The sequence below is a fragment of the Chiloscyllium punctatum genome, chromosome 13 (genome assembly GCF_047496795.1).
Source record: "Chiloscyllium punctatum isolate Juve2018m chromosome 13, sChiPun1.3, whole genome shotgun sequence".
NCBI classification, from domain to species: Eukaryota; Metazoa; Chordata; class Chondrichthyes; order Orectolobiformes; family Hemiscylliidae; genus Chiloscyllium; species Chiloscyllium punctatum.
Genome location: NC_092751.1, coordinates 110,193,128 through 110,206,176, shown reverse-complemented (window position 1 = coordinate 110,206,176; position 13,049 = coordinate 110,193,128). Strand labels below are relative to the sequence as shown.

At 43.5% G+C, this 13,049-nt stretch overlaps 1 protein-coding gene across 2 annotated transcripts in view; it reads left to right on the top strand.

Moving 5' to 3' along the window:
* Window positions 1-8,578: 8,578 nt before the first annotated feature.
* LOC140484768 (wings apart-like protein homolog) overlaps window positions 8,579-13,049 on the top strand; it is a 212,149-nt gene continuing 207,678 nt past the window's right edge. The window contains exons 1-2 of one of the 2 annotated variants that reach the window (XM_072583592.1): window positions 8,585-8,721; window positions 11,095-11,249. The gene's annotated coding sequence lies outside the window, so the exon portion shown is untranslated. Of the gene's footprint in view, window positions 8,722-11,094; window positions 11,250-13,049 lie in introns of both variants that reach the window. The other variant, XM_072583591.1, reaches the window with a different exon arrangement.

The window sequence follows — 13,049 nt, the reverse complement described above, 5'->3', positions numbered from 1 at the left end:
TCCTTCTCCAGAGACACCCAGGCTCTAACGTAACAGCAGACACTTCTCTTTTTTTTTCTTTTTTTGTATTTTTTTTTCTTTTTTTTATTCTTTTTTCTTTTTTTTATAACCCCCACACTACCGCCTAACTGCGGTAGTGCTTATTTTTTCCCCAGCACCCATGGTGTGTGTGTGTGTAGATGTGAGACACAGTGAGAAACACAAAGTGCACGAATCAGTATCAGGTCTATTTTTTTTTCTTTTTCTTTTTTTTCTTTTTCTTTTTTTTTCTTTTACAAAGGCACAAATCTTTATTCAATTTCCACCACCAGAAAAATAGGAAAACACCCGAGTGGCCAGTGACAAGCACTGCCCTTCACATCAAAGGGCAATGCTGTGTGATCAAAACAGTGAAGGGGAGGGTAGGGACTAAATCAAAATAGAGTTGGAGGGAGAAATAATGCACTCCACTCCCTGCGGCGCCCACCTCCCCCTGAACAACTCCAGGGTGTTGGTGGACACCGCGTGCTCCTTCTCCAAGGACACCCGGGCTCTAACGTAACAGCAGACTCTTCTCTTTATTTTTTTTTTGACTATAACACCAGCCAGCACAGAGTTAGTCCCCTAACCTGAGGAGGCTCTGAATCTCCTGTTTTTTTTTAATTTTATTAAACAAATTACAAACAGTTTACAAAAACCATTTACAGCTGTACACAAAAGACAGCAATTTTGCGAGGGAGAGGAGCAGCACAGCTAAGCCCCAAACCCTACCATTCAACCATTTTACAGGGAGATGAGGACAAACCTCAAATCCCCGTTCCACATATGACAAGACAGTGACAATGACATTTGTACATTAGACAATGCTGTTACATACAGACACATCTCTTTATATCTGTCAGCCAGGGCTCCCTGATTGGACCAGGTTAACAGCCTCAATTAGGGAACTCATATTCTATGAGAACCACCTGGCTAACCTCATTATAATCACTATACACCTGGGGGCACAGCTTTAGAGTGAAGGGCCGATCCTTTGGAACTTTAAATTTTAAACAAGAATTCTGGGTAATCCAAGATGGAGGATGGGAAAAATTTCTGGTTTTAACAGCTGTTCTTTTTTTGAGGTACTTTAGGTGTTGGAAGTGATTTCCTCAAATTCCATGAGCACCAATTCTGTTTTATAATCTTGCATTATTTTGAAACTTTGGAGAAAAAAAAGTCAAAACAACAGCACTTTTAAGAGGGAGAAGAACAGACAAAGGAAGCACATGGTGAGGTCAGTGCAGGAGAGAGAGAGAGAGAGAGAGAAAGAAACCCACATTGCTAACTGACAGAGTTAGCAGTTACTGGCTTTGCTGTTGAATTCATGTATCGCTGGACATTAGAGTGCATCTGGGAAAATTTAAAAACAGTGAAATTCACAACTGATTTTGGAGGAACCTGATTGGGAGCAGTCACAGCACGGAAGCAGATAAGTGGATTTTAAGTGTGGCCTTAAAATAAGTCTGCAGTAGTAAGTAGAGTGAGTTCTTTCTTGATTATATGTTTTATTGAGCTATGTCTCTTGATTACATGTAAAATATAAGCCATACGTATTAATTTAACCTGGAGCAGTGTTTTGTAGAGGAGTAATTTGGTGCTATTTTCTGGGTCTGCAGATTGGAAAAAGCAAAAATGGCCTTTAGTAAAGTGATAATGCTCTTCTTGTCGGATGTGGGAGTTTAGGGAGAGTTTATGGGTTACTGAGGATTATATCTGCAATAAATGCCATTGGTTGTGAATCCTATCAGATCGAATGGATCAGTTGGAGAGGCAGTTAGAGGCAATGAGGAATTTACAATAGCAAGGAGACATGATGGATGGCAGTTATAGGAAAGGGGGAAACGTCTCAGATACAGTCACATAGATGGGTTAACTCCAGGAAAGGTAAAAGAGGCAGGCAGGTAGTGCAGGAGTCTTCCGTGGTTATCCCCATCTCAAACAGGTATGCTGTTTTGGAAAATGTAGGGGGTGATGGATTCTCAGGGGAATGTAGCACCAACAGCCAAGTTTCTGGTTTTGAGACTGGCTCTAATGCAATGAGGGGTACACTGGGTTCCAAGCGATCGATTGTCTTAGGAGACTCTCTAGTCTGAGGTACAGACAGACATTTCTGTGGCCAGCAGTGAAAAATCACAATGCTGTGCTGCTTCCCTGGTGCCAGGATCAAGGATGTCTCAGAGAGGGTGCAGAATTTTCTCACGGGGGAGAGGGGCCAGCAGGAGGTCATTGTCCAAATTGGAACCAACGACATTGGAAGGGAAAAGGTTGAGACTCTGAAGGGAGATTACAGAGAGTTAGGCAGAAATTTAAAAAGGAGGTCCTCAAGATGAGTAATATCTGGATTTCTCCCGGTGCTACGGGCTAGTGAGGGCAGGAATAGGAGGATAGAGCAGATGAACACAGGGCTGAGGAGCTGGTGAATGGGAGAAGGATTCACATTTTTGGATCATTGGAATCTCTTTTGGGGTAGAAGGGACCTGTACAAGAAGGATGGATTGCACCTAAATTGGAAGGGGACTAATATACTGGCAGGGAGATTTTCTAGAGCTGCTCGGGAGAATTAAACTAGTAAGATGGGGTGGTGGGACCAAGGGAGATAGTGAGGAAAGAGATCGATCTGAGACGGGTACAGCTGAGAACAGAAGTGAGTCAAACAGTCAGGGCAGGCAGGGACAAGGTAGGATTAATAAATTAAACTGCATTTATTTCAATGCAAGGGGCCTAACAGGGAAGGCAGATGAACTCAGGGTATGGTTAGGAACATGGGACTGGGATATCATAGCAATTACAGACACATGGCTCAGAGATGGGCAGGACTGGCAGCTTAATGTTCCAGGATACAAATGCTACAGGAAGGACAGAAAGGGAGGCAAGAGAAGTTGGGGACTGGTGTTTTTGATAAGGGATAGCATTACAGCTGTACTGAGGGAGGATGTTCCCAGAAATACATCCAGGGAAGGCATTTGGGTGGAACTGAGAAATAAGAAATGGATGAGCACCTTATTGGGATTGTATTATAGACCCCCTAATAGTCAGAGGGAAATTGAGAAACAAATTTGTAAGGAGATCTCAGTAATCTAAGTAAGAATACTAGAGTGGTTATGGTAGAGGATTTTAACTTTCCAAACAGACTGAGACTGCCATAGTGTTAAGGTTTAGATGGAGAGGAATTTATTAAGTGTGTACAAGAAAATTCTCTGATTCATTATGTGGATGTACCTACGAGAGAAGGTGCAAAACTTGACCAACTCTTGGGAAATAAGGCAGGGCAGGTGACTGAGGTGTCAGTGGGGGAGCACTTTGGGGCCAGCGACCATAATTCTATTAGTTTAAAAAATAGTGATGGAAAAGGATAGACCAGATCTAAACGTTGAAGTTCTAAATTGGAGAACGGCCAATTTTGACGGTATTAGGTAAGAACTTTCAAAATCTGATTGGGCACAGATGTTCGCAGGTAAAGGGACGGCTGGAAAATGGGAAGCCTTCAGAAATGAGATAACAAGAATCCAGAGAAAGTATATTCCTTTCAGGGTGAAAGGGAAGGCTGGTAGGAATGTTGGATGACTAAAGAAATTGAGGGTTTGGTTAAGAAAATGAAGGAAGCATATGTCAAGTATTGACAGGATAGATTGAGTGAACTCTTAGAAGAGTATAAAGGAAGTAGGAGGATACTTAAGAGGGAAATCAGGAGGGCAAAAAGGGGACATGAAATTGCTTTGGCAAATAGAATTAAGGAGAATCCAAAGGGTTTTTACAAATATATTAAGGACAAAAGGGTAACTAGGGAGAGAATAGGGCCCCTCAAAGATCAGCAAGGTGGCCTTTGTGTGGAGCCGTAGAAAATGGGGGAGATACTAAATGAATATTTTGCATCACTATTTACTGTGGAAAAGGATATGGAAGATATAGAATGTAGGGAAATAGATGGTGACATCTTGCAAAATGCCCAGATTACAGAGGAGGAAGTGCTGGATCTTTTCAAACAGTTAAAGGTCTATAAATCCCCAGGACCTGATCAGGTGTACCTGAGAACTCTGTGGGAAGCTAGAGAAGTGATTGCTGGGCCTCTTGCTGAGATATTTGGATAATCAATAGTCACAGGTGAGGTGCCCGTAGACTTGAAACAAATAGCTGGAGTTGGGTTGCCATGGAACAAAAACAAATTCAAATTCAGCCCATCAGTTTAAATTATGCCAAACGTACCAAAATCCAATCAAATTTGAATGTTAGTGTTTATGATTACATCAAACCAATGAAATGACCTGAAGTTCTAGGGTATAAAACTGGACACTTTGAACAGTTGGGGGGAGAACAGCAAAGGTCAGCTAAGCAAGCATCAAGATTGCCAGCAGAATAACTCTCTGAAAGGTACCTGTCCATAAGAGATTTGTGCAGCAGAATCCTGAAGCTGACCGAGAGAAATCTACAGGGAAAGTCCGAAGATGACAACTGGGTTTGAAATTGATTTGCCGTAAATTCAAGAAGGAATTTGTCAGACCAGTATTGTAGAGCGGGAGGTAGAAGGTATGTTTAAGAGAAAGGAGTTGTAAATAGTTGTCTAATATTCTCTTCTGGACTTCAAGAATAAAATTGTTAATTTTTACCTTAAATAGTGAAATCTGACATAGTTCTTTGCCTCTTGAAATTTAACAGCTTACAGCAACAGGTAAGTTTCTCTGTGTGTTGAGTTTAAATAATAGAGGGGTTTACTCCAAGTTGTAACAACTGATCTTTTGTCACTTTCAAACTGTCCCTTTATCTGTCACTAGATGGTGTTTATATCAAATAAGTTTTATGGGTACGATCTAATGGCTGTTACAAAAACATGGCTGCATGGTGACCAGAACTGGGAACTGAATCTTCAAGTGTTTAGGAAGGAGAGACAACAAGGAAAGAAGATGGAATCACATTGATATTAAGGAAGGGATTAGTATGTTAGGGAGAGAGGATCTCAGATCAGAAGAACGATGTGTGGATGTTTGGCTGGAGCTAAGAACCAGCAAGGGATAGCAGACCTTATTTAGATTTATTTATAGGCCATATAGGAGTGGTTGTGTAGGGCATGGTATGAATCAGATTACAGAAACATGTAGCATGGACCACACAGTATTCATGGGTGACTGCAATTGGAAGACAGACTGGGTAAACCAATTGAGCACTAGCTGTAGAGGAGGAGTTTTCTGGAGTGGGGTTGGAGATGGTTTTCTAGAGCAGTATATTGAGGAGCCAAGTAGATGTAGATCTGGTGTTATGTAATGAAAAAGAGCTAATTAAGTATCTTGTAAAATAACCTTTAAAGGTGAATCATCACAATATGATACAATTTTACATCACTTTTGAAAGTGAGGTAATTCATTCTGAAGCAAGAGTGTTAAATTTGAAAATTTCTTCTTTGGCAGTACCTCAGGGTTGAGGATGACTCAGGGAGGTGGGCTGCTGGGGTGAGGGGTAGCGGGGGGGTTGGGTTCTGTGGTGGTTAAATCATGCAATCCTTGAGCGGTAGCCACTGCCCTCTGAGGAGGCAGGTGGTGTTTGCAGAAGGAAGTAGCTGGCTGGGTGAGAATCTCTGAATTCTGTGCTCTATTGCTTCTGCTCAGCTTCCATGCGCTACACTCTGTGATGCTGGAAGTGGATGGTGCCTTCACAAATGCTTCTTCTCCAATTTGTGTGGATTGGGGAAACATTTTAAACTGTACGTAGGCAATAGATAGTTTTTTTTAAAGAACTCTGACATGATTGATAGCAATTATAGATTAACCACATTCCTTCAAGGTGCAAAAATGCAAGAAATTACAGTGGCTAACAAAGGAAGTTCAAGATTGTATAAAGGAAGATAAAAGGAAAGGTTTATCAAATTGCCAGAAATAGGAGTAAATCAAAGGAGTTTTCTTTTAGGATGCAGCAAAGGAAGACCAAGAAACTGATAAAGAAAGGGATAATACAATAGGAATCCAATCTAGCAAAAACATGAAACAGACTGTAAAAACCTCTATACGTATGTAAAAAGGAAATACTTGGCTAATACAAATACAGGTCCATTAAAGGCAGTCAGGAGAATTTATACAAAGATATAGAGAAATGGCAGTGAACTAAATGGTTAGCTTGTGTCTGTTTTCACGAAGAAAGGTACAAGAAATATCCCACAATTAGAGATCAAATGGCTAGGGAGAATGAAAAGTTGAAGGAACTAGTATTAGGTATTCAGAAGATTGTACATCCCAGAGTAGAAATAGTCAAAGCATTGGGTGATTATCTTACAAAGTTCTAAATCCTGGAATGATGTCTGTGAATTGGAAGGTAGCACATGACCCCATACTATTTAAAAAGGGGGAGGAAGACAGAAAACAGGAAATTACAAACCTGTTAGCCTTACATCAGTTGCAGGGAAATGCTAGAACCTTCTGAAGAATGGGATAAATAGACACTTGAATAATAATGATCTGATTTGTCAAAAGTCAGTATGAAATTACAAATGGGAAATTGTATTTGATGACCATGTTGGAGTTTATTGAGAAGATTACTAACAAAGTTGCTAAGGGAGAGCTAATGGACATAATCTAATTACATTTTCAGAAGGCTTTTGATTTGTCCCCCATGGGAGACTGGTTAGAAAAAAATAAAGCATATGAGATAGGAGGTAATGTAATGGCATGGATTAATGATTGGCTAACAGACCATAAATAGAGAGTAGGAATAAATGGACCATTTTCACATTAGCAGGCTGGGACTACTGGGGTTCCCTAAGGATCAGTGCTTAGGTCCCAGCTTTTCATAAAATTTCCAAATTTGCAGATGATACAATTCTGAGTGGGAGCATGTGTTGGGAAGAAGATGTAAAGCAGCTCTAGAGGTTTCGGACAGGCTTAGTGAGTGGACAAGGACATGGCAGGTGGAATATAATGTTGAAAATGTGAGGTAATAGGTTGGAATGTACAGATGTACAATAGGACCAAGGTGTCTTATCAATTAGTGACAATGCTAACATGCAGGTGTAACAGGGTATTAGGAAGGCTAATGGAATATTAGGCTTTAACATAAGAGGATTTAAGTACACAGGTAGTGAAGTCTTGTATCAATTGCACGGGAGCTTGACTAGACTGCACCTGGAGGACTGTGTGCAGTTTTAGTTTCCTTACCTCAGGAAAGATATTATTGTCACAGAGGGAGCGCAGTGAAGTTGACCAGACTTGTTCTGGGATGGTGGGATCATCCTATGGAGAGAGACTGGGCAAACCGGGCCTGTATTCCGTAGGGTTTCGAAGAATGAGAGATGATTTTATTGAAACCTGTAGCATACCTAAAGAGTTAGGAAGGGGAGGTGCAGGAAAGATGTCTCCTTTGATTGAGGAATCTGGATTCAGGGCACAATTTACAAATAAAAATAGCACTTATGAGATGAGAAATCTTTTACTCAGAGGATTGTGATACTTTGGAATTCTCTGTCACAGACGATGGTGGAAGCTTAAGTCTTCAAGTTATTTTAAATTAGAAATTTCTTATTACAAATGATGCACCAATGTGATGGGATGGGATGGGTAAAAGGCGTTGAACTCTTAGATCAGCCATGATCGTATTGAATAGCAGGATAGGATCAATGGGCTGAATGACCTTCTCCTGTTCCTGTCACATCACAGGCCCTTCCCTCTGCTTTGGTATTGACTTAGAAAAAGAAAATTTCAAAATACACTGATCTCTTCACATAGCCTTGTTAGTGCATAAGTTGGTTTTTAGTGATTTAAAAGCTACATTTAAATCTGGAGGACTTTAAATCTATGCTGTGAATAGCCTTGAGCTGCTTTTTTTATTTTGAAATCGGAAAAATGTTTAAAAGTCAGGGATTTCCCATTTAAAGCAGAAATGAAGCAGTTTATTCTGTGGGTGTTTCCTGATTTAGACACAGTCAGAGGCGGCTCGAACCTCCTTAAAGACCGAGCTGGGGGTCAGTGGGTTTGAGTTTACTATCGAGCCTGAGGCTGACAGCAAAGGGAGGCCATTCAGCCCAACCCCCCCGAGGGAGGCCAGCGCGGTGTGACCGGGGAAGGGCCTGCAGCTCCAGATCCGGGTCAAGGTTAACTCGGGCATGACTCCATCCCCCAGGAGGCCCTGCGGCCCCACGTGACCACTTTACGGCAGTACTACATCTCCCAGAGGGAGCCGCTGGTAGAGGTCACGTGTCATACGCGCTCTTCCGATTGGTCCCCATTTCACGGGGCCGGCTCTAATTGGCTGCGACCCGGAAACGGAACTGGCCGTTGCACCGTGCGGACTACATTTCCCAGCAGCGACCACGCACCGCGCTTTCTTCTTTTGACCAGGATTTGAACTTCCCGCCTTCCGCGCGCTCTATCCCGTTTATAAACGCAGTTTATTCTCCGTTTGAGTTTAATATTCGGCAAACTGACACTGCAACTCCCAGCAGGCTGCGCGCCGCGCCGTGCGGCACTTTGCGACACTCCCCAGCAGGCGTTGTGTAATTGGCTGAAGTTGCGCACGGGCGCACCAATGAGCTCGGGCGTCAGGGCTGTGTGTCACGGGGGCAGTAACAGCGTCGCGGATTGGAGCGCGGGCGGTCAGGTGACCGGGCGGTTATGGCGCTGAGGTGTTTTTTCTGTTAGAGGCGCGAGCGGGACCGAGAGGCAGCGAAAGAGAAACCGGAGAGAGACCAGAGAGAGATAGACCAGAGAGGGAGACCGGAGAGAGGTGAGAGGGGCAAATAAAAACAGGGAGAGGAATCAGGGACTGGAGAGAGAGGGAGAGAGGGGGGGAGAGAGAGAGAGAGAGAGAGGCCAGGGAGAGGGAGAGAGAGAGGGAGGGGGGGAGGAGGAGAGAGGGGGAGAGACACCGGGGAGAGAGAGAGGGGCAAATAAAAACAGGGAGAGGAATCAGGGACTGGAGAGAGAGGGCGAGAGGGGGAGAGAGAGAGAGAGAGAGAGAGAGAGGCCAGGGAGAGGGAGAGGGAGAGAGGGGGAGAGAGAGAGAGAGGGGGAGAGAGAGAGAGAGGGGGAGAGAGAGAGAGGGGGAGGAGGAGAAGGAGAAGGAGAGGGGGAGGGAGGGGGAGACACCAGGGAGAGGGAGAGGGAGACACCAGGGAGAGGGAGAGGGAGACACCAGGGAGAGGGAGAGGGAGAGACCAGGGAGAGGGAGAGGGAGAGACCAGGGAGAGGGAGAGGGAGAGGGAGAGGGAGGGGGAGGGAGAGGGGGAGGAGGAGAGGAGAGGAGAGGGAGGGAGGGAGGGAGGGGGAGAGAGAGAGAGAGAGGGGGAGGAGGAGAAGGAGAGGGGGAGGGAGGGGGAGACACCAGGGAGAGGGAGAGAGAGAGGGAGGGGGAGGGAGAGGGGGAGGAGGAGAGGAGAGGGGAGGGAGGGAGGGGGAGAGAGAGAGAGAGAGAGAGGGGGAGGAGGAGAGGGGGAGGGAGGGAGAGAGACCAGGGAGAGGGAGAGAGAGAGGGAGGGGGAGGGAGAGGGGGAGGAGGAGAGAGGGGGAGAGACACCGGGGAGAGGTGAGAGGGGCAAATAAAAACAGGGAGAGGAATCAGGGACTGGAGAGTGATCGGGGAGAGGGAGGGAGAGGGAGGGAGGGAGGGAGACACCAGGGAGAGGGAGAGGGAGAGAGAGGGGAAGGCGGTGAGAGAGATCCCCATGTCAGAGCGGGGAGCGGAGGGAGAGGGAGAGGTCAGGCATTAGACAGTGAGAGAGTCAGGCCTGGAGCGAGAAATGGGAGAGACTGAACACGAGGTGGAAACAGGGAGAGAAACACGGAGAGAAAGATGTGACAGAGACTGACAGGAATGAGATGGACAGGGAGTGAGTCTGAGCTAGGGAGAGATGGGGGTAGGGGAGAGGTGGGGGGTAATGAGACAGAGGGAGGGTCTGGGAGGGAGTGGGGTGGAGAGGAAGTGAGGGAGAAGTATTAGGGTAGTTGAGGGAGTGTGAGTTGGAAGGTGAATGACAGTGGTGGAAGGAGTGAGCAAGGCTGAGGAGTGGAGGGGGCATTGGGAGGAAGAGTGATTTGAGGGGGATAGTGTGACAGACAGGGAGATGAGTGAGGAAGATGTTGGGATGTGGGAGGATGTAATGAAGGGAGAGAGGAAGAAATGTGATTAGGAGGGGTGGATGAAGATGTGAGATTGGGGACTAAGGGATGGGGAGGCAAAGTTGCCATAGATCATACCAAATGTTAGAGCAGTCTTTACAGGTTGATTGAGCTACTGCTTGTGTTTCCTGTGTTTGTACTAGTTAGTCCTGGTGCTGCCAGGCTATTATTCTGTGTCCATTCTGGTTGCTGTCAATTGTGCCCTTCTCATCATTAATGGTGGGGTCAGTTTCTACCTGCTATTAAAGTAACAGTTTGACACAATCTTAAGCCAGGGCTTTTACTTTTAGTAAACTACTTAATTTACAGTAATTAATAAATAGAGTTAATATGCTCAAGCAGAATTGTAATGACCAGTGCTGAAGGTTGTTGAAAACCAAACTGGTTCATGAGTAAGCTTACCATTGTTACCCTGAACAGCTTACAGATGGCTACTGTCATGTCAAATTTATCTTTTGAAATTCTAATCTGCATTTAATACAATTGTACAGTGCTGGCTGGGCTTTTCTGAATATTCCTCAGAAATCAGCAAAACCTTTTGAATGTTCAAGGAACTTTAATTTCAAGCCATACTCCAGTACAGATCTTTCATACGAAAACTGAGAAAGTGTTGGGAATTTGGCATCAAAACGAGTAAAGAATTTTTCAAGTATTTAGGAGGTAGTGCTGCACTTTCGTATTCTGGCCTGTGATTTTGGGAGAATTCTATTTGAAAATTCTGTCTGGTGATGTTTCGTTTAAAATCTTTGTGTTAATGGTGCTAAGTTAAGCAGGCCATGTGATGCCTCCCTCAAACTGTCGGATGTTATGGAAGCTGTTCTGGAGCATCCTCATGAGTTTTATTATTCTGGATGTAGGTTTGCTTGATGAGCTAGAATGTTCGTTTTTATTCCAGCCCAGCGAGCAAACCTATGTCCAGAACCTCAACCTGAGCTACAAATTTTCTCAACTGCTAGTCTGATTATTTTATTCTCCTTTGGAGAAATTTTGCTTAGAGCCAGTCTGTTTTGATGTACAATGAAGAAGCGTTTTGGAGGACTGGAAACTGCTTCCCTGAAAGACTGATGGTCACTTGAAAATTTCAGGATTGACATGGCTAAATTTTTGTTTAAAAGGTATCAAGGATGCATTTTGTAGGTGAGTAAATGGAGTTAAGGTGCAGATCATCCGTAGTCTAATTATGTGACAGAATGGACTCGAGGGGCTTGCTGGCCTAATTCAGCTGCAGTTTTTTCCTGTTAAATGGTACATGTAACATGATTCTATGTTGGATTTTATATCTGCACTATCTTTGGATGGTGGAATTTTTGTGGCTATTTTGCTTTTACGACATCTCTCCGATGAAGTTTAGTGAAAAAGGTAAAGTCGTCATAGTCCCAGAGGGCATTTTTCTCAGAGTGAACTGTTGGTGCAGCCACCACGCCTTAGGCACAGTTGAGAAGGAGAGGCCTTCATGGTAGCCTCAATCAGTGCAGGAATTGACCGCATACCAGTGTTGTCACTCTGCGTTGGAAACCAGCAGTCTAGGTAGCTGGGGTGACTTCACTTATCTTGCCTGCGGGATATGCTATGTTTAGGTGGAACCCATAAGCTACTTGCAAGGTGCTGCTCCAAGTTCTCTCTTTTTTTTCCCCCCACCACTAAATTACATTAGAGCTTATTATGGAAGTCTGTTAAACAAATCTGGTAAAATGTTTGGTTGGTGTTGATTATTTTGTTGAATGAGCTCTCACCATGTTGCTTTTTAATGCTTACAATGGGGATCCACTGATTAGTGGAGTGGTACTGAGGGTGAAAAAACTATCTGAAATTCTGTTTTTAACAGCTAAGATACAGACTTTAAAAAAAAATGTAAAATTTGTCACATGAGTCTGATGCTGTCATTGCTATGTAGAAACAACTCCTTGGTGCTGTGTTCATATGTAATACTACCTACATTTCAATGATTTGGAGATGCTGGTATTGGACTGAGGTGTACAAAATTAAAAATCACACAACAACAGGTTATAGTTCAACAGGTTTAATTGGAAGCATTAGCTTTCGGAGTGCTGCTCCTTCATCAGGTGGTTGTGGAGTATAAGATCGTAAGACACAAATTTATAGCAAAAGTTTACAGTGTGATGTAACTGAAACTGTTGGTTTTAGTTCTTTCATATGCATTGTCTGACCAACGTGACACCAATTGTTAATGTTCACTTGAGAATGTTACTTTTAAAAAAGTTTTTTTGTGATTTATATATGAAAGAACTGAAACCAACATGGTCATTCCTAACAACGACAGACTTAAGAAGCCATCTAGGTCTTTTTCAATATATGATTTCAGTTACATCACATTGGAAACTTATGCTATAAATTTTGTCGTACGATCTTATACTCCACAACCACCTGTTGAAGGAGCAATGCTCCGAAAGCTAGTGCTTCCAAATAAACCTGTTGGACTATAACCTGGTATTGTGCTTTTTAATTTTGTACATTTCAACATGGGTGTTAACTGAATTTGTCAAGCCTTGGGGTCGGCTTCATCTCAACAAATTGTAGACATTACTTATGTTCATAATAGCCAGGATTCTTTCTTAAACCTCTAAATGTGTTGATGTTTTTGTCTGATTTGAAGCTGAGTTCTCAAACTCCGGCTGCACAGACTAGAATGGAATAACCATTGGGAATGCTTATAGAGACGAGAATAGGAATAGGTGCAGGCTGCTCAGCATTTTGAGCCTGTTATTTTGTAAAACTATGGCTGATTGGTATCTTAATTTGATCTGTCCAATTCTTTGATATTATGACCAAACAACATCAATTTAGCTTCAGAGGTTCTGAGCTATTGTTTTGAAAATGTTCCAGATTTCCACTCTTTGTGGTTCGTGTAGGCTACATGTTTTACTCAGAATTGCCAACAATTCAACACAGGGTGATGTGTTGAGATTTGTTGATGCA